Source organism: Perognathus longimembris, chromosome 9, assembly GCF_023159225.1.
Source record: "Perognathus longimembris pacificus isolate PPM17 chromosome 9, ASM2315922v1, whole genome shotgun sequence".
NCBI classification, from domain to species: domain Eukaryota; kingdom Metazoa; phylum Chordata; class Mammalia; order Rodentia; family Heteromyidae; genus Perognathus; species Perognathus longimembris.
Window position 1 is genome coordinate 43,400,424 of NC_063169.1, and position 27,983 is coordinate 43,428,406.

The window sequence follows — 27,983 nt, forward strand, 5'->3', positions numbered from 1 at the left end:
GATTGTTGTTGCCAGCTTGGAATTCCTTTTTTGATCTAGCCTATTTATATCATTCAAATTCTATAAATATGAAAATAGATGCATCAGATATTTGGCATTTTAAGGTTTTTATGTTCACAATGAGATTATTTCCTTGGACATATGATAGAAAGGAAAGGGCAGACATTAGGAGAAAATTTATAGGACATACATGTGCAAATTGTTTGAGTCTGTACTCCAAAAATTTCCCTAGAGCTTTGCAATATAAAGCAAAACAATAAATATACAGGAAATCAGCAGTAAAAAGAGAAAAATCACACAAGGGAAAGGGTATATGTCCAAGATAGATCAAAATTCCACTAACATTGTTTAGGCATAATCATTTGCAAAGTTTAAGTTGAGCTTAAACCCTGGGTCTGGGTCTTACTTGCTATGTGACAGTGTAAATATATTTCCCTATCTCAGCAGAGAAAAAAAAGCTAGTATATGGTCGGTTGTGATGATTAAATAATAATTAAAATGTTCCACAAGGTTCAGAACACAGAACCCATGTTTATGAAATGTTGAAATCTATCCAGGAGCTGGTGGTTTATGCTTGTAATCCTAGCTACTCAGGAGGCTGAAATTTGAGGATTGCAGTTCAAAGCCAGCCTGGGTAGGAAAACCATGAGGCTCTTATTTCTAATTAACAACCAGAAAACTAAAGTGGAGCTATGGCTCAAAGTGGTAGAGTGCAACTCCATAACAGTAAAAACACCAAGTCTACAAGGTCTTAAGCATGAGGAGGAAGAACATCTTGAATTTTAAATATATGAATGAAGGAGTAAATATATTTATAGGTCCTATTTATATGGGATAGTCACATTCAAGGAATGTATTTTGAGGGTTATTACTTACTATTATGTAATACAAAGAAAAATTTAAACTTTCTAAACTCTGGTTAACATTAATCTCATCAAATATTAATATACCTGGACTTTCTTTTAACAACTCTTTACTTTTCTCATTCTAAACTTTATTTCCATATTTTATTTACTTAAATTCATGGATTTAAATATTCTCCTTTAAAAGTTATTTCCTCATTTACATTCCTGGATTTGATCATTTAACATATATTTGATCAGTTGGTCTATTTCTAATACTTTGTATTGGAGGAGAACTTCTTCATTTAAGCTTATTCACTAGAATATGTCTGAATTTGAATTCATCTTGTCTCCTTCAACTTTCAATGCTTACTGTCCTTTTTCTGAACACTTGTGTTTTCCCATGAGATGTATAGTTGGCTCTTTTTTCCCTTCATTCACATTAATAAATCAAGTCTGCTATATAATTATTTGGATAGCTTTCTCGTTTGTCAATTTTAAATCACAAATTAAAACACATGACTTATTAAACCAACCGTTTTCATTCATTTTCCTTCAGTCTTGCAGAATTGTGTAAAATCTTGACAATACTGATAAAGGTCATTTACTTATCAAGAAACCACAGCTTCTTTTTGGAAAATATCATTATGTTTCTATTAGAAAAGAACATGAGTTAAATTGTAGAACATAAAATACAAAGAAATAATTGAGATTATATATAGTGATCTCATGTAAACATAATTTATGAGTCTTTAATATGTATGAAATTAACACACTTTTTTTTCCCAAGTACTGAGTATGGAACCCAGTGTCTCATACATACTGGACAAGCTCACAACCACTTAAGGTACATCCCAGGTTTTTGTTTATACTTTGCTCCTGGGACAGGAACTTGTAGCTCTCCCTGAGTTAGTTCTGACTTCATGATTATACATGCTCTGATTTCCAGATAGCTAGGATAAGACAAATACATCCTCATGCCCTATTCAGCATATACTTTCAAACATGAAATTGTGATAACCACTGAATGTAGAATGTATACAGTCCTCTCATTTCATATTTCATGATACATTTTCTATCTCTTGTAAGCATATACTCTGTAAGAATACATGGTGAGTTAAATGGAAAAGGAATACAGAGAAAAAGTTGAATCTTTCCAATGTGCTTCCTAGCTATGAGATCTTGGGCAAATTACTGAATACTTCTAACATTTATTTTTGTGATTTGTAAATTGACATCCTGATACTTGTAGTATAGATAGCATAAGTGTAAGCAATAAAAAACTCAGCTTTATTATGTTTGGTTGCTGTCTCTTCCTATGGATATTCCATGTATTATTTGACTGAAACCTCAGACTTATTGCTTACCAATTCAGTTGTGGTCCTTTCTGTCAGCTGGTTAAGATATTTACAACTTAGCCTGTTTCCTGTTAGTCATGTTTCTTGGTGATTTAAATTCACTTCCTCTGCTATCTTCTTCCAGTTGCTTGTATATGTTATACCCATTTCTACCTTTCTCAACAGATGCCATTTAGTATCTGTTGTGTATCTAGGATCCTGTCTTATGTAGAAGAACAAGCTGATTCCTCAGAATCAAACTACATGGAGGTCCAGGACATGTTCTTTATACCTTGTCATGACTCATAATGTAATGCCACCTCTTTTAGTTTCAGAGACATTCTCAGAGAAGGTCTCATCTGATGTCTATCAACCACGAGCTCCTGTCAGCAGGAGAAATGAGTGGCTCAGTTCAGAAAGGGAATGTGGTATTGTCACAGGGTCCATTATACTTGCGTCATAAGACCCCCCCTCATCTTTTATTATACCTATAGAAAACTTTCTTCAGTTATGTTGTCCAGATAAAACCATATGCGAGCATATGTCAAGGTTGAGATATTGGGTGATAATACGTTACATGTGTGCAGCATTTACTGCATTAATAGAAAAAAATACTACAAATCTGGAACATTTTAACAGAACATGTATGTATCATTGTATCCTTAATCCAAAGTAAAAGCTACATGTTCATGTCTTCATGATGTTATGAATACATGTTACATATTACTATATAATTTCATGTGTAGGAAGTACAGTAGTCAAGTTTACAAAAAGTAGAACATAGAATGATTGTTATTAAGGGATTTGTGGAGGAAGAAATGGGTATAGAATTTTAGTTTTGAAAAATAAAAGAAAACTCTGAGATTGGTTGTAACTTTGAACTCATGTTCAATGCCTGCCAATATTTCCCTTTTCCCTGGCTTCCCTGGCTCTGATAACCAGGGTCATATTTCCTATTTTTGTGAGATCAACTTTTTGGGTTCCATATGTTAAGCCCATGAATGAAGTCATGTAACATTTCTTCTATTTTCTTTAAGACTCAGTATGTCTTTGAAATCCAGATATATTAGAATATAATTCCTCTGATGTTCTTTTCCTTTGGAAGCTAAAAAAATTCTTCAGAACATCGCATTCCTAAAAGGAAGCTGTAAGACTTTAGGAGTGTGAACACAGATGCCTTTCTAGGGTCTCATAATACATCCAGTGTTAAAAGAAGGAACTTTTAACTCTTTGGGAAGAGTACTCACTGTGTATGTGCTAGATTATTTCATGCTATTTCCCTTGAATCTTAAAGGACCCTGAGGAGGTAGACAGGGTAACTGTACATGCACATTTAGTGAACAGTGCTTTGTAATTATCTACAAGAAAGAGACAAACTCAATACCTGACAAATGGATGAGTTAGAATCCAGTGTAGTTGCATTGACAATGGGATGCTCCTTCTGTATGCTATGAAACATGTGAAAGGCTAGGAAGAAAAAGCATACATATTGTTTGGATACTAAATTGAGACTAACACAACGATGCTGGTATCATGAGGCCAAAGATACATTTACTTAAGAATCACTGAAAAGTCACCATTTGTGATTCATGGGTCTCACTCAATTTCACAGTTCAGTTCATGAGCCACTGTGAATGGTCTATGGAGGATGGGTTGAAAGAGAGAAGTCAGTCCAGGAAGGCATGTGAAGGATGTAATCCACAATCTCTGTAGGAATTGATAGGATAGAGCCAGTGTGGATGTACATTCAGACTAGAAGGTATCTACCTGTTCAAATGGATTTGGGAGGAAAAGTGAGCTGCAGATTGAGAGCCTGACGTGGGTAGAATTTGATTGTTTAATAGAAATAGAGTGGAGAGAAGATAGCAGACAATATTAATCTTTAAATTATAGGATGAAATGGGCTCTCTTGCTTACATAAACTCTAGTAAAGTTTGGCAGGAAATATAAGCAGAGAGATATATTGATAATGCACATAAACTACACTTCAGAAAAAAACTGGTGATATCTATATGATGAAACAAATCTAATAAAAATGTTTATTTTTTTATCCAGAACATCTAACTTGTTATGTTTCTACTGTGTGTAACCTTGTTCAGTAAATGGGGACCCAGTTTGACCATTGGTCAGTTATAGTCACTTCTCTCATAAATGAATTTGGAAATGAAAATAAATAGGTTGTCCTATGTATTCTTATTTTTAAAATGGGGACGTTTAATACAGAAATGCCTAAGAATATGAACAGGAAATAAATGTGCAAGTGGGTCAGCTGTCTATTCATAGCAAATTTCTTCGTTGTCTTGATGTTGAGGCATTGTGTATAGACTGGATTCTATTGGGTTTCTTTCAGCCCAAGCATGCCAATCACTATGTCATGTGATTGAGGAAAACAATGTCTTTGCTCCTTGGCATTGAAAATCAATGATGAACTGCTGCAGAGATGGATAGATATTTCAGTCACACATTTGAGAAAGGCTGTCCAAACCATTGCAATGAAAATTTGAAAATCTGAGGGAAAACAATGTATTTTGTTGATTTTGCTCTTTGGTAAGAATGTCTTCTGACAGTTCCTTTTACACAGTTAAAGACAAAACACATGAAAGGTTTCTTGGAAGACAATTGATGAATTGGGGTAGTGAACAAAGTAATAAAAAACAAAAACACCCTCATATACAAGAAAGCATGGAGCTGCTTGATCATAGACAAGTAAAAAAGAAATAAGATAAGGAATTAAAAAATAACAGTAAATATTGTTCTAAAATTGTATAGCATTTGGACATTTGAAATTAGATTATTTTTCTTTCTTTCCCAAAGAGCCACTTTTACATTTCTAAAGGAGACAAAGAACTAGAAGGGTTTATCTTAAATAAAACTCTCCCCACCCCATTTCATTTCCTTCAGCGGTTATGGTATACTGAAAAGGCACTCCATCAAGAGTAATCTGGGGAAAACAGACCCTACGGGGCAGAAGAGACAAAGGTAGGTACAATTCATGTTGATCTTGACCCTGATCCAGCAGAAGTTCCTGAAATGTCTTTGCTGTTATCAAACAAAGGACAGCAAAGGGATGGTAGGATGAAAGGTCTTTATTTTCTAATGTAAAGGGATACAGCCGAATTAGCTACTGTTACAAATCATCAGTAAATAATACATCCTGAGACCTTGAGGGATCCATTTCCATCCTATGTCAGCCAGGGACCTTGCTTAGTAGAGACAAGCTTGGTTTGCTGGTTTTATTCTTAGTTGTGCTTACCTAAGTCATTCTTAGTTGAGGCAACTGGCCCATTACAATACTATTTTAAAATCTGTCATCTTTAAAACTCAGGAGAAATTCATTATACTAACCCATAGGTTTTGCAAACATTATTTTCCTTGTAACTGCTTGCTGTAAAGAACCTTAGTAACACTTTGACAATTAAACACAAGTAATTGTTTTGAGTGGTACTAATGTCTCACGTTCATTGGTACTTGTCTCATGTTTGGTTGTTTGGTAGTACTCAGGTCTCAGTACATAAGGCATTCAAGGCCCTCATGTTTGATAGGCAGACATCTACTACTCTAGCCCCAGATTCAACCCTTTTATGCTTTCCTTATATTTCAAACAGGGTCTCACTTTTTGCCAGGACTAGCCTGTGCTGATCTTGTTTCTGCTTCCTGTGCAGGTGAAATGATGAGACTGACATTACCTCACCCATCTTTTCTATACATAATTTAAATAGTAGCATAAAGGAATTAGCATTCAATAAAGCAATTTATGCATGCATTGCATTTGATCAATGTCACCCTTACAACATTTTCACTCATACCTCCTAACCCCATCCCCAACCCTTGCTTCAAATTTCTTACTCTTGTTGGATATGCATTGCATATTCTGACTGCATTCTTCCATCTTCCTCTTTAATCACCTACCCCTCTTCCCTTGATCCCAGCTCCCCTTTTGAATACATATTTCCTGGTGTTTATTTTCTTGAGCTTTCAGCTCCTTTCTCAGGAAATCTTGAGTCCTTGAACCTAGCACATTTTAGGCAATGCATTTGTGTACACCTGCATCCTACCTCAAAGTGTTTACTTATGTGTTTAAAAATTAATTCTAGCTTCCATATATGAGAGAAAACATGAATCCTTTGTTTCCCTGGACTTGACATAGTATGATTTTTTTTCAGAACCTTCTATTTCTTTGCAAATGATGCAATATCATTCTTTTAAATAGATGAGTAAAATTCCATTGTGTATACATACCACATTTTCTTTATCCATTTATCCAAGGAGGGGCATATGGGCTGATGATGAATAGCACAATAATAAACATGGTCATGATAATGGTTTCACTGTATCATAGCTTTTAACCTTTTAAATAAATGCTCAAAAGTGGAATGCATCCTAGATCACTTTTCCATGCTACCATCACTGTCTCAGCTTTTTATTTGTTTAGATAGGATAGCCATAAACATTTTGGCCAGGTTGGTCTCAAACTGCCTTCCCATCTCAGACTACTGAGTAGCTACATAGAAATAAGTATTTTTGGTAACATTGATTGGTGGACATAAACCCCAAACAATATTTTTTGAGAAAGAGTAAAATAATGTCCTTCCTGAATATGTATGCTTTTGTGTAATGCAGTTGATTAGTGAGGTAAGTACACACTTTCAGTGCATTTTCAGAGTTACCTTGAGAATTAAACAGGTTTATGCTTGTAAATCACTATATACACAACATATAATATTGGCTCTGTACATGAATTTATATGTTGTCTTCAATTTTCCTTACATAAAAATAAATATTTATACATATTCATTTTGAAAATGAAGTGTACATTCTTTCAATATGATTTTAGTCTTACTGCTATTTTGCAAAAATTTTGCAGGTGAGCAGAATTTGCTTGGAGGCCACTTTGATCCCTTAATGTGTGTTCTTCCATGCAGAAAGAGACACTTCTCTGTCCTGGGTTAGATGATGGATCTGGAGAAGTTGGAATAAACCTCCACTTGAGCAAAGGCTCCCATATTCTCCTCCACTCTCAAGTTTCTGACCTTTTTTTTTTTTGGTCAGTTATGGGGCTTGAAATCAGGGCCTAGGCACTGTCCCTGATCTCTTTTGCTCAGGGATAGTGCTACAACATTTTGAGCTGCAGCTTCCTTCTCAAGTTTCTATCAGAATAAAGCTATAGTAACAGGAGAGAGTGGAAGACTTTACATAAGGTTTGGGCTAATTGCCTGGGTTTCTTAAAACTATTGTTAACCCACTGTGATTTCATTCTAACGGTTCCATGTCTCATTGGAGTATTTAATGTCAAGCTTTAAATATATCATCATGCCCAACATAACATTTTAATTCAAATTTACCTTTTACCGTGAAGCAATTTCAATGAGATAGTTTTATCAAAACACATCTTTACACAAACCTCTGAACCATTTATACTAGGTAAAAATAACCAGTAGAAGTATAAATATTATTTATTATTTAAGGAAAATTAAAGGTAACATAAATTCATGTAATGAGCCAGTATTATATGTTGTGTATACAGTGATTTAAAAGCATAAACCTATTTAATTCTGAAAAGGGACTGAAAGTGTGTGTGTATTTTTTTCTCTGTGATAGAAGTGCATCTTGCCAAATGCACATATTTTGCAGGTGGGTGGTGAAGTTAGGAGTTGAGCCTAATTCTGTCTGATGTTTAAGTCTATATATATCCTTGACCAGCTGACACAAGGGTTTGGCGGAAGCTAAAATCTTTTCTGCTTAAGTGAATAAGCTACCTTGTTTTTGTCAGGTACTTATGATATGTTTTTGGAAATCTACTTACTCTTAAGGAATACATATCCTATACTCAAAGAGCTATGTTACAGGGTTCAGACTCTGTTCAGATTCATTTAATAAAAATCATATATAAACACTCCACAAATAAGACAAAAATATCAAGAGATCTAAATGGAAAATTGTAAATATTTATGAAAATATGAGCTAAGGGAATTAGAAATGGACAAAGTCAATTAAGAATAAACAGAATTATATACTATGAATGTAAAAGTGACTTATTATTGCAAAATTTATTAAAGTCATTTAATACAGACCAAAGAATAAAACATTGGTCTATTTTACTTCTTAATGAATACCAAATGACATTTGATAAAATGAAATTATATTTCTTTTAATAAAAAGGTAAAGGGCTTTGAGTAGATTAGTGTTAAAAGCTAAACATTAAACATTAATAGACTTAAAAAAAGAGAGAAAATATACTTGCATGACACATGGTAATTTAGTACTAGAAAGAGTGAATTAAAATGTAAAACAGTAAGTCCATGAAACAGAAAATTCTAGAGGCTTACTACATGTCCAGTTTCATCTCTTACAGAAATAGAATACAAATTCCAAGTAATGAAATGAAAAGGAAGAGAAATATTTCTGAGTTCTAATTTATATATACTAAGAATTATTCTAAATGACTCATGTCTTAACTCATTTAATTTTCATAACAATCCTAGGAGGTATTAATTATTATAAATTTCCCTTTTCAGATTAGAAAGTTGAGACCTATAAAATCTGTATAACTCAGCTATGTTGCAGCTCTAGAAAGTACTCGAATTCAGTTAGAGCTCAGAAAGCTGGACTTATGACTTATGAGCTTAAATGTAATATCTTGTGGGCTCAAAAGTTACAATTATTTTTCAATTGATGGTACTTTAATGGATATTTTTAATTTTTAAACCTAAGAAACTCAACTGAGAAACTATTAGAGTAAGAAACCAAAGTTAAGGTAGAGCTACAGGGCTGGGGGATATGGCCTAGTGGCAAGAGAGCTTGCCTTGTATACATGAGGCCCTGGGTTCGATTCCCCAGCACCACATATAGAGAAAACGGCCAGAAGTGGCACTGTGGCTCAAGTCGCAGAGTGCTAGCCTTGAGCAAAAGGAAGCCAGGGACAGTGCTCAGGCCCTGAGTCCAAGGCCCAGGACTGGCCAAAAAAAAAAAAAAAAAGGTAGAGCTACAAAAGATAGATATATATAAAAAGTCATCATAATAGCAGTACATAAAAAAACCACAATAAAGTGCCAGTAATAGTAGAAATAAAATATATATGAATAAACTATATAGAAAATATATAAGACCTAAGTGAAAAAAACAATAACGTTATAGTAACAAGTACAAATGAGATTAGTAGTAATGAAGTTCTATATTCCATGTTTGGTAAAAATAGTAAATGTTATACATATATTCACTACCCTCAACTTATAAGCAGTAATGAAAGCCTGCATTATGTATTTGGATGAAAATGATAAATCTTATGCAGATATTTTCTTTCTTAGCCTTATAATTTTGATGCAATTTAAAAATATTGAAGAAATTTTAGATGACAGTTTGCCAATTAAGAGAATGGCAAGCCTCGGAAAAGAACATTTTTGAAAAAGGATAACAAACCAAAAGAATGCAGAATATTAACTCTAAACACACCCTAGTTTAAAAACATGCATGTTTATTTGTAAGTTTTACCATTCCCAGAAAAATGTCCTGGGTATGGTAAAAAGAACTATATAAAAGTTTTTTTTTCCCCTCATCATTGGTAATCAAAGAAAAATAATGCTTGGCTATTTTATGTGAAATAAGGCTAACAAAATCAAATAAGCACAACTCTAAAGATAAGGGAATAAATCTTGTTCTCATGCTAGCCAGACTGCCACCTCTTGAAGATTGGCAAACAAAATAAAACAAAGCAAAACCAGTTTGTAAGTAGTAAATTGTAGAAGGGAAAATGGAAGATGAATAATATCCAAGAAACAAAAAAGCAGAACAGACAATATACCTTTGTGAAGGAGAGTGAAGGGGATATACATGAAAAATGAAGGAGGTTGTTAGCAGATTAATCTTAGTTTTTATAGATCAAAGTAATTGCCGATTAATATTCTGAGTGGGCAAATTTCATCCTTTGATCCAATCAGGTTTTTTTTTTTTTTTTTAAACTTTTGCTCTGTGTTCTGTGGGCTTGGAATTATTTGAGATTCAGGTGATACACTGCTGAAAAGACTTCACAGTTTCCCAAAGTTTGTGAACCACCATGGTAGAAACACATTGGAGAAAAACAGCCCAATGGGTCTCAAGAGTACTAAAAAAGCATTGCATTAGGAGTGGCTAATCACACCCTTTAGGAGGTGCTAGGGATAGCATGCTGATAACATAAATGATGTTAGAAATGCCATACAAAAATGATCATTGTGTGCAATCAATGGGAGAAAACGAAAGGCTGCTTGAAATTGTAGGACTCTACTTCTGATAACCAAATAATACCATAACCATAGTACCATTTAGAAATGGTGTAGCAAAGGGATTTATATGTTGAAAGGGGAGAAATTGGCAAATGGGAGTTGAGTGACTCATTTGGGTTTGTTACTGAAATGAGTGATATATGAGAAGAGTTCTCCTGAAAACAAACAATGAGGAACTCCTATGCTTAAAAGAGTCAAGCCCACCAACTTTTCCATTTAACTCCTAGATGTTGGCCAAAACTCTCTTATGTAAATCTTAGTTCCCTCATCAAAGAAATGATTAGTAATAGCATATATCTTATAAGATTGGTGGGAACTGAATAACGTATTGTGTTAGTGAACTAATTAAGATGTTTAAAATAAACTAGGCATTTCATAAAAATATTTTATGTTTTATTTAATATTGTATCTTGCATTTCCATGAGAAGCTAGGGTTTTACTTTGTAAACATTTAGACTTTCTAAAATTAAACAGTGTAGAAAATGAAAAAGATACCTACTAATGTAAAACACTACTTCCATACTTTGACTTTGGAAAAACAAAACCTTTCTGACATGCACTACAATATTTATGCAACATTAGAAAACTCAACAGGCCAGTTCCATTTTGTTACCACTTTCTTACTTGTCTGTTCTGAAAATACTTTATTTTAACACAGTCTGTGGTTCTTCATATTATGCTATCGGACCCACATTTTCAACTTGAGTTTGTTATAACAAGGAGAGCATGGATATTGTGTTTCTGTCTTGTTAGAAAGCATGCTTATACATGTTGGATGAGCATTTGGGAGTTCCTCATTTTTAGTTTCTGTGTTGCAATCATTTCCTATTTTCAGTCATGTTACTGAAATCAATCATTGAATTATTTAAACGAACGATTAAGAATTCCAAAAGAACTCAGTTTGCAGAGCTAAAGCCAGACTGTGCTAACATAAGCCTAATAGTGACCATTTATAACATTATGAACTCAATGAGCTATGATTGACTTGGGAATGTTTATCAGCTATAGTAAATGAGCCCTATAAACACTCTAATTTTAGCTGGGATTGTAGCCTAGGTGTAGAGTGATTTTCAAGCATGCATGAGGTGCTGGGTTCAATTCCTTGGTAATACATTAAAAAATAAAATTAAAGAAAAAGAAGTACCCCATTCTACTCTTTTATTCTATGCTTCTTTAATTACTTCACCTTGTTTTACTTGAAGTAGTCTATATTCTGTTTTTTCAAAGTATTTTTATTAGTATGTACCTGTTGTACGAAGGAGTTTCATTGTGATATTTCCATACATGCATACAATGTACTCCAGTCAAGCTTATTTTCAGTATTAGATTACACAGGTTGTTCATGTCTTGAGATGATTTGACTTATAATTTTCCCACTTAATAATGATGTAAAATCAATACCCATTTAGTAGAAACTATATTTTTTGTTCAGTTGTATACTTTTTTAGTTGTATACTTCTTGTTTTAGTTGTAATCTTTTCCCAGAATAGCCATATGCAGTGTAATAGTGAGAATATGCTGGCCAGTACATTGGCCATAGCTCTAATCAGCCTCCAAACCCTGAGGAGAAATAGTTCTGCCGTGAACTTTCTGCTAAGCCCTCATGTTCAGTAGGCTAAATGTGTTAAACATTTTCCATTCACAATAATTTCAGTTTAGAATGATTTTATAGTAACATTATACTATGACTAGTCAAGGAACAGATGTACTTATGTTGAAATATGTAAATGCAAAAACAAATCACGAATAAGATTAGTGAAGAGAAAAGGGGATGAGTGCAGGCAAGAATTCATCATGTATTCCACAAAATTCAGAAAAGTAAAGGAGGGGATTGAAAGGGTGTGAGAATGTTTAACGGGTGACACTGATCAATATGCACATATATTGCGCTATTATGTGGCACCTCCTTTGAACAACTACTTGAAGATATTTTTAAAATTCACTTTTATTGTTAAAGTGATGTACAGAGGGGTTACAGTTACATATGTAAGGTAATGACTACATTAGAAAAAGAGTAAGATCAGCTCTCATTTCCCAGAATTAACTCCTTTCATTTCGAAATATTTACTTAAAATCATTCTTTTAAGTAATGTGCTATATTTACCCAAATCGCCTCTCAGAAACACCTATAAATTAGTATAAGTGATTCCAATCCATTTTATATTTTTACCTACACATTTTTTAATCAATCCAATATTTAGTTTTGGTTTATAAATTTAAAATTTACCAAAACAACACACTTCTTTTTACATTATTTGTTTGAAACCCCTAGGTGTTCATAGTTTTAATTCTTTTCCCTATTAGGAAATTCTATTTCATTTGCTACTCACATTGCATGATTTTCCTTATTTCTCCATTGAGCCTATGCAAAATAAAATGATGTTTCTAAAACAATTAGGAGAAAAAATTCTTGTGTCTTCTTATATGAGTAATGGAACCTTTAAAAAATACTAAACCTAAACTGTATGGTAGTCAGGGAATCTTCAAGAAATCAGAACTGTTGCAAGCAAAGCGCAATGGAGTTTGCCTACTCTTAAACTGCCAGGGCAGAGGTCAAGGAACCACTTCCTGCTTTGAGTGTTGCTTAGTTTATGAATTATTTTTTTACCTAAAGTTATTCTTTAGCCATTGCTTTATATAGCTGATTAATGGAAATTTTGTAATGACTCAGATCAACACTTAAAATTAATTGTACAGGATTTATTCTCTTTATATGGTACTTCTTAGTTTTTTTTTTTTTTTTTTTTTTTGCCAGTCCTGGGCCTTGGACTCAGGGCCTGAGCATGGTCCCTGGCTTCTTCCCGCTCAAGGCTAGCACTCTGCCACCTGTTTTCCATATATGTGGTGCTGGGGAATCGAACCGAGAGCTTCATGTGTAGGAGGCAAGCACTCTTGCCACTAGGTCATATCCCAGCCCTCTTCTTAGGTTTAAAAAAATAAATAGAACTAAGACAATGAATTCTTAATGTCCTGTCATCAAAATAATGAAAATACCTACTACCTTGACTTCAGAAAAACTGATTAGCATATAGCTTCAACCCATCATTTTTCCTAAAGATTTGATCTTCTGCTGGGTAAAGGTTCTACCTTTATTCACTGGGGTAAAGTACTCTCAACTTATTTGTTCCCAAAGTTGTAAGCATGAGAGCTAGTGAATCTTGTCACTGGTCATCAGAATCCATTTCTTGTCTAGTTAGTTGCCAGGTTGGTTGTCTCCCTGCAGCTGTTTTGATTTCTGGCTTGTTAAAGAACATGCCATATCTAACTTTACAGAGGTTTGGATATAGCATAACTGTATTGGAAACAGAAAATGGGCTCACTAGTCAAATCACCATCCAGGCCTTAAATTTCTTTAATGAAAGCCAATCTCAGCTGTTCTTCACAGTTAGAAAACATAGTGTGAGAACAAATATGTCCTTATTGAATTTTTATTTTAGTTTTGAACTATAAAACTCCTAATATTGTAAGATAGTAATTTTAAAGTTTCAATTCCCCTATGTTCTTATTTTCCAAGTTGCTTTATACATTCATGAAATAAATAAAATCAGTATTCTTTACCTGCTTAAAGTACTCATTTAATTTCTAGAGTCAATATAAGTCAAATGACATGTAAAGATTTAACACATGTTAAGTATTAGATTTCATCTAGTTATGTGCTCAATAAAATATGGCAATCCTTAATCTACATAAGAGATTTGGCTGGGAAATTCTAATTTGCAGATGTGTGAAAGCACATACTATTTTGGTTCATTTATTGTAAACCTGTTATCCTACCTTGGAATGAGCATAGAAATTGTAACGATAGTCATAAATCAATTTGTAGGGAAATATACATGTACCTGTGTGGTTGCTTTTAGACATAACCCTAAAAAGGTAAGATGGCTTCAAAAAAATGGCAGTAGGTAGACAATTGAACTCATCAAAATGTTTTGTAATGGGATTTTAAGTATTACAATAAAATGTGTTCTACAGTGTCACTGTGTCAAGTCCAGCTGCACAATGTCAGAGGTCCTTCAGAGACACAGCTCAGTGCCATAGACCAAATCATAGATTACCAAATTTGAGCTTAACTTATAGAATTTATTAAGTGAGTGGCCTGGGGCAAATTATTTAACTTTTCTCTCTCAGTGTTTTTATCTGTAAAATAGAACTGACAGTTATTAAGATTTAACTAGCTGCTATTTGTACACTTCTTAGAATATTGCCTATAAGTTATTTAACGAAGTGTTGTGTTATTTTACTTCGTTTGATTTCATGTTTATAAAGAGTATTTTTTTCCTTGGAGGATTGCAAACATCCTACAGCTGTTTTTTGCCTTTGTTTTATGTTTCTTTAAACTATTATTCTGATGACAGCATTGTTTCCATGCATAGCATTAATGTCATCAGTTCAACACGGATAATTACTTTCTTTAACTATTTTAAATCAAGGCATTTTTGTAGAGTTAAAGATGCGCTATAAAAAACTGGCAAAATATTTCTATATCTTATAATTGCAGAGACTGTGGCAATTCTTACAATTGGTTGTAACATATTTCTAAATTGTGTAGACATTTTGTTTCCTTCTTAAAGGGCCACTATCATTTATTTTACTCTTCAGTTTCCATCTTTATAAATGTCCTATGCCTTGGCAGGCTGTTTGGAAAAATGTACTCCAGTATTTACCAGATTGCTTTAGTACAGGCTGGTACCTGATTTATCACATGCCCATAACTCTTGTTGAGCAAGCCAAAATCTGTTTTCATTATGCTTGAAAACTCTAAAATGGAAATGTTTTCAGATTAGGGCAATTGAACCACACCACACTGACAGAGGATCTTTATGGCAGAGGGATGGATTTGTCTTGTTTTAAAGAAAAGCCAGGTTCACCCAGGTGACACAGGCCACAGGAACAGGAATTTATGGTAGAAGGAAATACAACCAAGACAGTGGACTCTTTTTCATGTCAGAATGGTGCTGACAACAGTCGTGATAGACAGGAGGCCAGAGTCCAGGAGCGGCCAGCAAGTGCAGCAGATGGTGACCCAACAGTTGAGTGGGCCCTGGCGACATAGAGTCTGGAGGCAGGTGATTATGTAGGCAGATTAGCTGAGGCATGATCCCCAAGATTGAGGTTAGGGTTAGGGCTTGAAGTCTAGGCCTGGGGAAGTTGTGTCCAATTTGGCCATTAAAGCAGTGACTCTGCTTAGTGGGATGCTACTAAAAGAAAATTTGTAATCCCTCAGATTTGGCAGTTGTGAGGATTGAAGGGTTGTTGGACCAAGGAGCCAGGCACACTTTCCTAGATACTGACTTTTGGATATTCTTTAGTAAAAACTCATGATTAACTTTCAAAAACTGAAAAAAACATAGTGTTGCTCACTAAGGTTTGCTTTGCCAATTATTATTTTTGTCTCTTTTTTTTGAAAGCATGAAGATAATTTCAGATCAGAAGAAATCCCCTACAGTTGAATCTTTCCATGTGGATCAGATTAAGAAAAAAATAAAATATGGACATCTATTCTTGTACTTCTCGGATGTTTTGCCTTAGGGGGAAGTCATCTATCAGAGAAAAGAGCACAAAAAGAAAGGAATAGAAACTGGTTGGAACTCTTTTTCACAGGGAGAGAAAATGTGTGGAAGTTGATGAAATTGTCACAGTAATACAAGTTTGAGAAATGGCTGTTCTCCTGGAAATTGTTATTTAGGGAATTGTCAGGCCTTACTGTGTTACTTGAGAATACTCTACATCAAACCAGCAATTGCAGCTCTAAGGATCAGAACATTGGACTGTGACTTTTACCTGATTCATTTAAAACGTGTTTAGTATTTATTTAGTTCATAAAAAAAGTATCCCCTCTCACCAGTCTTCATCCAGGGTGTATTTTATGACACCTGTGTTAGTCATGGTTCTTTTCCTATAGGGTGACTCAAACTTTCATTCTTAAAGGGTCTATACCATTAGCAGTTTTCACAGTACTATGCTTTCCCCATTGACTCTAGTCACAGAATGAAGTAATAACTGATGATGATGTTCTGACTTCTGTTGCTAATAGCAGAACACTACAGAATAATGTACAGAGATAAGAGATTGATTTTGGGTGACAGTTCTGGCTCAAGGTGAAGGGCTTGCATTTTGTGATAGTTGTCTTATGGCAGAGTTCCAAGGCAGAATATCACATGGCAAAAGATGGGTACATATATGTTTGTATGTCTTCTGTGCTCTCTTTCATCTCATAAAGTCATCAATATTTAAATATTAGACCTCTACTAGGATGATTTTATTTAACTTTAACCATGTTTCAATGGCCTTATTTCTAAACACCATAGTTAAAGTTTAGACTCTTGTTAGTACCTGGTAAAAAGCCATTAAACCCCAGAACGAGTTTCAGAGGGGACAAACAATGTTGAAACCATAACAGATGCTCCAAGAGATCTTTGTCTTCTAGACATATTCTTTACTTCCATTGTGTAGCAAAGCCTAATTACCTCTCTATAATTAGTATCAGTCACCTCAGTATCAAATTTCACATTTTTTTTTCATATTGATTCAAAGTGTGGGCATTCCAAAGTGGTTGGTAAGGAACCCACTTTAGTGGGATTATTAATATGTTATTAGAAGCACTCTTTCTTTTGAATCTAAGGTCTTTGGCCACCAAGGCATAATATGCCTGGATTAGTAATAAAAATTGTCCAGTGCATGGCCAAAGGTATTAATGAGTGATTACCTCACTAATTTGAGGAATCCTGGCTATAGATAGGTGGAAATTTAGAGCACAGACATGGTTCTGCTATTACATTATATGTTGGTAACCTAAAAATGGATGATGGTGAACTGGAAGAACACTTAATGAGAATTTCTGTCCTTTTTTGGCCTTTAATGATAAATAATAAAGGTGTGTAATAGCGTAACAGTTAATTTAAAAAATCCGTAAATTCAGAGGAGGAAATTTTGACAAATACATTGCTTGCTTGGAGAATAAATTTATTTCCAGAGTATCTATTCCAGTAATTGAAAAATGTTGTTCCTTGCATGATGAAAATACTCTAATATAACCAAACTGCTTCTGCGTACCTTGACTCATCACTGAGATGAATGATGTCTTGTGGGAATTCAATGTTGATGCCTTCTACTGGCTATCACTAAGTTGGCTTTGGTTAATGGAATTCTATGCTGCTGACACCAGATCTAAGCTTCCTCTTAGCAATCATGGATACTATTAATGAATCTGTCAGTCAGAGAGGCTAGGGACTGGGGAAGGAATTCCTCTATGCACAGAATCAGCCCTCTTATCCACTTGATTAATAAAATCTTCTCTACCATGGTTGCTTTTTGTTTAACATTTACATAAAATACAGTATTTTCTTGTCTATTAGAGAGATCTATTCACAATTCTTTTTGTTGTGAAAGTGATGTACAGAGGGGTTACATTTTCATACATAAGGAAGTGAATACATTATTTCATTTCTTATCAAAGTTGTTACCTGCTCCTTCATTTTTCTCCCACCTCCCCTCTTCCCCCCTCCCTGAGTTGTATAGTTGGTTTATAGTATATTGGTTTTTTTCAATTTTTTCTTTTTTCTTTTTGTCAAAGTGATGTACAGAGAGGTTACAGTTTCATATGTTAGTCCTTGGGTACATTTCTTGTACTGTTTGTTACCTCCTTCCTCATTACCCCATCCCTCCCTTCCCCTTGACCCCCATGAGTATTGTTTTTTTTTTTTTTTTGGCCAGTCCTGGGCCTTGGACTCAGGGCCTGAGCACTGTCCCTGGCTTCTTTTTTGCTCAAGGCTAGCACTCTGCCACTTGAGCCACAGCGCCGCTTCTGGCCGTTTTCTGTATATGTGATGCTGGGGAATCGAACCTAGGGCCTCGTGTATCCGAGGCAAGCACTCTTGCCACTAGGCTATATCCCCAGCCCCAACATGAGTATTGTTTTTTAAGTATTGCTGTTGTGTTGGTTCACCTTTTACCCTTTGTCTCTTCATTTTGATATTCCCCTTCCCTTCCCTACTTCTGGTAAATGTATATAAAATGCCCAGAATACCAAAATCAGTTACAGTGACATCAGGGGTAAAACTAGGGGAAGAAAGACAAAATAAAATGGCATAATTTCATATGGTATTTTGAACATAACAACAATGGTAAACCACTTATTTCCATAGCTTGGATCAATGGAATAGAACTGAAGACCCAGAAATGAACCTGCAGACCTATGGCTTCTTAATCTTTGGAAAAGGTGCTAAAAATATAGGATGGAAGAAAGACAGCCTCTTCAACAAATGGTGCTGGCAAAATTGGTTAAATACCTGTAACAAATTAAAGCTAGATCCTTATATATCACCCTGCACCAGAATCAATCTCAAATGGATCAAAGACCTTGAGGTAAAATAAGATACCCTGAAAACATTGCAGGAAGGAATAGGAGAAACACTTGGGCTCCTAGCACAGGTTGAAACTTTGTTAATAAAGACCCACAAACACAACAAATCAACGAAAGGTTCGACAAATGGGATTGCATCAAACTGCAGAGATTTTGCATGGCAAAGGAAATAGATTTCAAGATAAATAGAAAGCACACAGGTTGTGAGAAGACATATGCTGGCCATACAACAGACAAAGGCTTCATAACTAAAGTATATGTAGAACTAAAAACATTAAATTCTTCCAAAACAAATCCTCAAAGAAACAACTGCTCCCTTAATAAATGGGCTAAAGACTTAAATGGCTTCTCTGAAGAGGAAATGTGAATGGCTAATAGACATGAAGAACTACTCAATATCACTGACTATAAAAGAAATGCAAATCAAAACAACATTGAGATTCCACCTCACCACAATAAGAATGTCCATTGAGGGCTGGGAATATGGCCTAGTGGCAAGAATGCTTGCCTCATATACATGAATCCCTGGATTCTATTCCTCAGCACCACATATATAGAAAAGACAAGATGTGGTGCTGTGGCTCAAGTGGCAGAGTGCTAGCCTTGAGCAAAAAAAAAAAAGCCAGGGACAGTGCTCAAGCCCTCAGTTGAAGCTCCAAGACAGGCCAAAAAAAAAAAAAAAAAAAAAAAAAAAAGAATAGCCATTGTCAAGAAAACTAATAACAGATGCTGGGGGGATGTGGTCAAAAGGGAACCCTACTACACTGCTGGCAGGAGTGTAAAGGTTCAACCACTTTAGAAAGCAGTATGGAGGTCACTCAAAAGGCTAAGCATAGAGCTCCCCTATGACCCAGCAGTGCTACTTTTGGGCATTTACCCAAAAGATTACAAGCAAGACCACACTATAGCCACCAGAACAACCATGGTCATCACAGCACAATTTTCTATCACGAAAATAAAGAACCAACCCAGATGCCCCTCAGTAGGTGAGTTGATCAAGAAAACGTGGTACATATAGCACAAGATCACAATAGCTCAATAGTTATGTACATCTGAACATATAAGATAATGCTAAGCGAAATTAGTACATTTCTTTTTGAACTATGTCACTTCTTCCCTAATTTTCTCGCATATATTTTCTTTCCTCCATCCTCCACAAGTTGTATAGTTCATTTTCAGCATAGTGTCTAGTAAGTATCACTCCTAAATTAGTTCATCCTTTGTCCCACCATTTTCTACCATGATTCCCCTTATCCTCCCCCAAACAGATAAACTTACTACATAAAAGACAAAAGAAAACAGAAATCAAAAACAATGACAAACAGGGAAAAAACAAAAACACACAAAACCCTCACAAAAAGTAAAAAAGGAAAACACTTGTTTTTATTTCTTGCAGTTCATTGCCATAAAAATCATTTTATATGATCATATGCACATACTTATTGAGCCCTTGTGATCTTCTCCTAAGAATACCCTCCTTTAGTCTCGCTGTGTGAAAGTTTGGAGTCCTGTTTAATTTATTATGTACAAATGTAATTTTTCTCTTTTATCCATTGGATTTACCTGTAGATTTATAGACACATTTTAATTATTATAAATGACGTAACTAGGGAACCTATGTTTCTTTGGGTCTGGCTTACTTGGCTTGCTATAATTTTTTTCAAGTCTTTCCATTTCCTTGCAAATGGGTAATGTCACTTTCTGATTGAAGCATGGAACTCCATTGCCTATAAATACCACATTTAAAAATTCATTGATCTACTGAGGGGCTTCTGGGTTGATTCCATACCTTAGCTATGGTAAAAATGCTGCTATGAACACGATTGTGCTGGTGGCTTTAGTGTGGGCTGGTTTGTGGATAAATGTCTAGGAGTGGGGTTGTTGGGTCATCAGCAAGCTCTCTAGGCTTTTCAGGAACCTCTGCACTGCTTTCCAGGGTGGTTGAGCCAGTTTACATTACCACCAACAGTGTAGTAGCATTCTCTTTTGGCCACATCCCCACCAGCATTGTTTTGTTCAATCACCATTTTAACTGGGTTGATGGCAAAGGACATAGCTAGCAAGATAAATAGTTCACACACTTCTCCAGATGTTCTTATCACTAACTTTCTGGTAAAGTTGATGAATACACAATTAAAATGATATCCATAGCCTATGACTCTGTATAGTGTTATAGTGTTAGCTGTATATCCATCCAAGTAAAATGAACACTACTTTATGATAAAAGTTTGTTGAAATATACTTTCCTTTATCACTGTTTTTCATAGATAATTGAAATGGGACTATATTGAAATGAATGCCTACTTTCAGGTGGTACTTACTTATTAAGCATAACCATCTTCAAACCACTCTCAAGTTTCTCTTCCTGTCAATTGATCATAAAGAACATCCTTATGATGCTGTATGCAAGAGCTGGAATTAAAAAAAAGGCAATTTGGAAGGATTAGGAACTATGGACATTTATGCCACTTTCAGGAATAAATTGTTCCTTCGGAGTTTGCTTGATCCCTATATTATATACACTACTTCCATGTACTGTCACTGTTTTGCTGTATATCATCAGATTAAGGGTTGATGACTCAAAGGACTAGGCTAGCTCAGGATGGATAGCTCAAGTCTCATGGTAACGGGGTGGACCATGATTATTTACTCATTTTCAAGATTTAGTTCCAAGCTCAAATGCAGTTTCTCAAGATGTAGTAGTTACTGCTGAAGGAAGGCAGAGCTTTGCTCCAAAATTCTGAGGTCTCACACAGTGATTCACCTGTAGGCCCTCTTAATGGCTTAATATAGCATCCCTTTAGTGACTGGCACTTTAAGCACTATTGGATCTGATGAATCATATATCCCCATGACAGAATGGTGTACAAGGCAGACTGGGTTTTCTGCAGAGACTTGTATTCAGAGATTTTCTCTAAACTAGCACCTGCTTGAGTCACAAAGACATTGAGCAAGAGAAAACTACCCAGTGAGTTGCTTCTAGTATCCAGAAACCTACTAATCACTATATTTTCTTATTAGTTGTGAAAGAAACCAAATGATACAGCTCATCTTCTACCCTCTAAGAGATATGTCAAAATGCCCTGTACTTCTTAAATCATATAAATTCAACTGAAATGTAAAGGTCCACATAGACCATGTAGGTAGATAGTATGGAGCTGTTAGTATCACCTCCAATTTACATTTGTGTCCCTGATGGTGACAATAATCTATGTAATCCTTTATGAATGTGGTTTTATTTCAACTATTTTTGCAAGTTGAGAGAGTTCTAGGGTTTCATACTTATTTCTTTTTTTTTTTTCTTATTTATTGTCAAAGTAATGTACAGAGAGGTTACAGTTTCATACGTTAGGCCTTGGGTACATTTCTTGTACTTGTACTGTTTGTTACCTTCTCCCTTATTTCCCCCTTCATACTTTTATATTTCTACCATAGTACCATAATAAGTCAGGGGGCCAATGTTGGACATATCCAGACAAGGATCAGTATCACAGACCCAGAAAAAGTATAGTTCTCTCTTTCTTTCTTTCTTTTCTTTTCTTTTTTTTTTTTTTTTTTGGTCAGTCCTAGGGCTTGAACTCGGGGCCTGAGCACTGTCCCTGGCTTCTTTTTTTTTCTTCTCATTTATTGTCAAAGGGATGTACAGAGAGGTTACAGTTTCATATTTCAGGCACTGGATACATTTCTTGTATTGTTTGTTACTTCCTCCCTCTTTCCCCCCTCCCCCTCCCCCTCTCTTTCTCCCCCCATGAGTTGTTCAGTTGGTTTACACCAATCAGTTTTGCAAGTATTGCTTTTGTAGTCGTTTGTCTTTTTATCCTTTGTCTCTTGATTTTGGTATTCCCTTTCACGTTCCTAATTCTAATACCAGTATATACAGTTTCCTATGTACTCAAATAAGATACAGTGATAGTGCAGGTGCAACCACAGGAAGGGGATACAAGAGGATCATCAACAATAGAAGCTACGGTTTCACATGGAATGTTGAAAGTAATTACAACAGTGATATATCACTCATTTCCATAACATGGAGTTCATTCCACTTAGCATTATCTTATGCATTCATAAGTGCATAGCTATTAGGCTCTTGTGATCCTCTGCTGTGACTAGCCTAAACCTGTGCTAATTATTTCCTATGAGGGAGACCATATAGTCCATGTTTCTTTGGGTCTGGCTCACTTCACTTAGTATAATTTTTTCCAAGTCCTTCCATATCCTTACAAATGGAGCAATGTCATTCTTTCTGATAGAGGCATAAAATTCCGTTGTGTATATGTACCACATTTTCCTGATCCATTCGTCTACTGAGGGGCATCTGGGTTGGTTCCAGATTCTAGCTATGACAAATTGTGCTGCGATGAACATTGTTGTGCTGGTGGCTTTAGTGTGTTCTTGTTTGTAATCTTTTGGGTAGATGCCCAAAAGTGGGGCTGCTGGGTCATAGGGGAGCTCTATGTTTAGCCTTCTGAGGAATCTCCATACTGCTTTCCAGAGTGGCTGAACCAGTTTACATTCCCACCAACAATGAAGTAGGGTTCCCTTTTGGCCACATTTCCTCCAACATTTATTACTGTTAGTTTTCTTGATATATGACATTCTTACTGGGGTGAGATGGAATCTCAATGTTATTTTGATTTGCAGTTCTTTTATAGCCAGTGATGTAGAACACTTTTTCATATGTCTCTTGGCCATTCTCATTTCCTCAACAGAGAAGTCTCTTTTTAAGTCTTTAGCCCACTTGTTGAGGAGGCTGTTGGTTCTTTGCGGTTTTGTTTTTGAGGAATGTAATGTTTTTAGTTCTGCATATATTTTAAATATGAGGCCATTGTCTGTTGTATGGCCAGTAAAGATCTTCTCCCAGTCTCTGGGCTTTCTGTTTATCTTGCAAGCTATGTCCTTTGCCCTGCAGATGCTCTGCAGTTTGATGCAGTCCCATTTGTCCATCCTTTCTTTGATGCACAGGATGGAACTTCCTTAACAAAGACCCAAAAACGTCCCTGGCTTCTTTTTGCTCAAGGCTAGCACTCTGCCACTTGAGCCACAGAGCCACTTCTGGCTGTTTTCTGTATATGTGGTGCTGGGGAATTGAATCCAGGGCTTCATGAATACAAGGCAAGCACTCTTGCCACTAAGCCATATCCCCAGCCCCCAGAAAAAGTATAGTTTGAAATATAGTTACTAGCGAATGTGTACTGTGTCCACACCATTGTAGTAAAATAAAAAAGGATAAAACCATTTTAAATTAAGAACTGTCAACATCGGGCTGGAAAGATAGGTATAGGAGATTTTTATTGAAATAAATTGGTTTACTTGGTTATGGAGGTTAACTAGGCAACTCTAAAATCCTTATAGCCATTTTGCAAGAATGGAAGCTGAGCTGGACATCGGTGTCTCACACCTGTAACCGTAGCTATTTAAGAGGTTGAGATCTGAGGATCATGGTTTGAAGCTAGCCAGAGGAAGGAAAATCCATAAGACTCTTATCTCCTGTCAACTACACACACAGAGAACTGGAAGTGGCACAGTGGCTCAAATAGTAGAGCACTAGCCTTGAGCAAAAGAAACTCTGGGACAGCACCCAGGCCCAGAGTTCAAGCCCAAGGCTACCCCAAAAATTACTGTAATCGAACTGGATCAGACCCATCAGGTTATTACAGGAAATCTTTTAAAAGAAACTAAGTATGGATGTCAGTTGTACTAACAAGATAGTTGTACCCATACCATGTAGATTAACTCGGGACTGTAAACTATATTAGGTGATCAGTCAACTTTCTGAATAAGTTTTAGATAACAGTTTGTTTCTTTAGTCATTTATTTTTTTTCTTAAAAATAGAGTGAGATGTTGCAGCTACAACACAGTCTTTGGTGCACAATGTGGTTCTGTTCTTCTAAGAATTGCGTGAAAAGATCTTCTTTCTCAACAGATGTTTATCTTCAGGAAATCTTTTTATCTGTGATCTGTTGCTATTACTGTCTTTGACTTAACCTCCTGCTGAAAGCATCCACAACACAGTGGAAACATCATGGTCTTTGGGTCTTAGAGCTCTTTCTATGGTGTTTTTTGTTACTATGAAATAAAGGTGCATTTGGGGCTGTTCTCTTTTGCACATGCTCTGATGGATGAGAGGCAAGACAGTACTTGCTTTGACAGGACTGTAATATATGGCTGTAGTTCTTCAAAGAAGGTGATATTTATCAAAGCAGTTCATGTATATAATGCATCTTGAATCAGTATCATCTCCTTCAACATTCTCATCCTCCTTCAGCCTACTCCTTTCCATATTTCCCCTAAATTGGTAGTATATACCACGAATTCCTTTCTGCATTCTCCCCACTTCCTCCTCTGACCCTTTGGTTCCATCCCAACTTTTGCATGCACTCCTTTCCTGTTGCTTATTTTGTTAGATTTTGACCTAGTCTTTCTAAAAACATTTTATTATTTGAACTCTCTCTATTATTATACTTCCGTTAATTCATTTCTAACTACTTGAATACCACTGACTCTGTGTTTGTGTGTGTGTGTGTGTGTGTGTGTGTGTGTGTGTGTTATAGATTTATATGTACATTTGAGCTACCACAAATAGGGAAACCATGCAACCTTTGTAACTTTGGGTCTGGCTTACTTTACTCAATATAATCTGTCCAAGTCTTTCATTTCCTTAAAAAGGTACAATGTAGTTTTTCTGATTAGTAAAATTTTTCTTTCTAATGAGTAGAATTCTGTTGTGTATGCATACCACGTTTTATTGACCCACTCCTTCATTGAAGGACATCTGGGATTTTAACATATCTTGGCTATTGTGAGTAGTGGAGCAGTGAACATGGTTGTGCTGATGGCTTTACTGTAACCTTGTTTGTCTTCTATTGGATAAATGCCCAGGAATGGGATTTCTGGGTATTAGGGAAGCTCTGTGTTTCATGTTTTGAGGAACCTCTTTACTGCTTTCCAGAGTTGTTGAACAAGTTTATATTCCCACTAACTGTGTATTAGGATTCCCTTTTGGTAGCATCCTCACCAGCATTTTTGTTGTTGTTTGTTTTCTTGACAATGGCCTTACCACTGGGGTGAGGTGGAATCTCAGTGTTGTTTTGATTAGCATTTCCTTTATAACCAGAGATGTTGAGCTTTTTTTTCATGTGTCCATTGGCCAATTTTACTTCCGAGATAGGAAACTTTCTAATTGTCTGTGGTTAAAACCTGGTGGGTAAGGGACACGTAGGAAGAGTTTATTTCCAAAATAGGTACCGTACTTTTTTTTTTTTTTTTTTTTTTTTGCCAGTCCTGGGCCTTGGACTCAGGGACTGGGCACTGTCCCTGGCTTCCTTTTGCTCAAGGCTAGCACTCTGCCACTTGAGCCACAGCGCCACTTCTGGCCCTTTTCTGTATATATGGTGCTGGGGAATTGAACCCAGGGCCTCATGTATAGGAGGCAAGCTCTCTTGCCACTAGGCCATATCCCCAGCCCGGTACTGTACTTTTAACACTAGACTTTCCACATTTTACTTAGTATAACTTGACGGTTATTTGAAAACCAAATTGAGATTAAAAAAAAAAATTGGCTACTACCTTTCTCTTGGCTCCATTTAGCAACACAGGATATCGATTGGATTTTATGTTAGGTTGCATGATCTTTGTGTGCTTGAGCCTAACAAAATTTTTCACTCTCTCATCTCCCCAGGCTTTTCTTGGTTCTTATCTCTATGCTATATTCTGACAGCGGGATCCAGTGGGAAAATGGGTTTAGATTTTTATTATGGGATTAGTTGGACTTTGGAAACCTTGATTTCCTCATAACGAAAACACATATAATTCGGAGCATAATGTTGAAATAAGATATTTGTGTATAAGGCAGTAGGATAGTGGAGCTACTTAGAAATGCTCTTTTCTTTGCTACCAGGTGTCCATTTCCTGAATAGAAAAATGAGTAAACAAATAGCATTTATGTTGGGGATGAAAATGGTTGCTCTTGCCATTTTCCCTAGATGCTCAACTGTGATTCCAAATCTTATATTCTAAAAGTCAATTCACAATGGCCACCAATATTTCTAGAATATTAATGTTAAGAATAGACATTTATTAGAGGGCTGGGGATATGGCCTAGTGGCAAGATCGCTTGCCTCTTATACATGAGGCCCTAGGTTCGATTCCCCAGCACCACATATACAGAAAATGGCCAGAAGTGGCGCTGTGGCTCAAGTGGCAGAGTGCTAGCCTTGAGCAAGAAGAAGCCAGGGATAGTGCTCAGGCCCTGAGTCCAAGCCCCAGGACTGGCCAAAAAAAAAAAAAGAATAGACATTTATTGAAAGTCTATTGAAAGACATAGGTATTGTTTTAATGCTTACGGTTAGAATCTCAGCACACAGATTATATTCACACAATAATATTCTCTGGAGCTTATGTTCTCACTTGGGAGGCTCATGCTTATAATTGTAGCTACTCAAGATGCTAAGATCTGAGAATCACAGTTGGAATCCAGCTGGAGCATGCAAGTGCATGAGACTCTCTTCTCCAAATAAACACCAAAAAATCTGGAACTAGAACTATGGTTCAAATGGTAGAGTACTTGCCTTGAGAAAAGAAACAAACTAAGCGAGTATGCCCAGGCCCTGAGTTCAAGCCCCAGTAGTACACAGACTATATATATGTATATGTACATATATATGTATATATATCTTTCCTAGTCATCAGATTTCAAAATTTTTTCTATATTGATTTTTCTCATAACTTGTTGGAAGATATTCCATTAGGATTTTTAAAACATTTGTACTGTGACAAATTTAGCATTGGGAAACAATCTAGACATCTAGGTACTTGAAGGTTTTTTTTATAGTAGGAGAAAGACTGCTTCATATAAATTCACTTTTTTCCCCACCTACTAATATGACATGTTAGCCACTTTCTGCAGCTGTCAAAAGTACCTAAGATTAGCAACTTAAAGGAGAGGAGACTTATTTGGGTTTATGGAACATAGATAGCAGAATTGGAATGTAGACCAATTGGGTTGTTGAGGGGAAGATCACCAATGATAGATTTTCCCCTATACACAATTGGTGTATTTACTATGTACCTACCTCTCTACCTTACTTAGCTCCTCAGAAAGACTGACAGACATCCTACTTGAGATTTCATTTTGCTCCAATAATATATTTTCTCTCTCATGTTCCAAACTATGTATTATATACT

The 27,983-nt window shown here is 35.8% G+C and overlaps 1 protein-coding gene across 5 annotated transcripts in view; it reads left to right on the top strand.

The window, feature by feature from the left end:
- Positions 1-27,983, top strand: part of Pkib (cAMP-dependent protein kinase inhibitor beta) — a 102,370-nt gene that overhangs the window by 17,127 nt on the left and 57,260 nt on the right. For 2 of the 5 annotated variants that reach the window (XM_048354005.1, XM_048354007.1), the window contains exon 2: positions 5,081-5,158. The exons of the other annotated variants lie outside the window; for them this stretch is intronic. The gene's annotated coding sequence lies outside the window, so the exon portion shown is untranslated. The remainder of the gene's footprint in view (positions 1-5,080; positions 5,159-27,983) is intronic. 5 annotated transcript variants of the gene reach the window in all.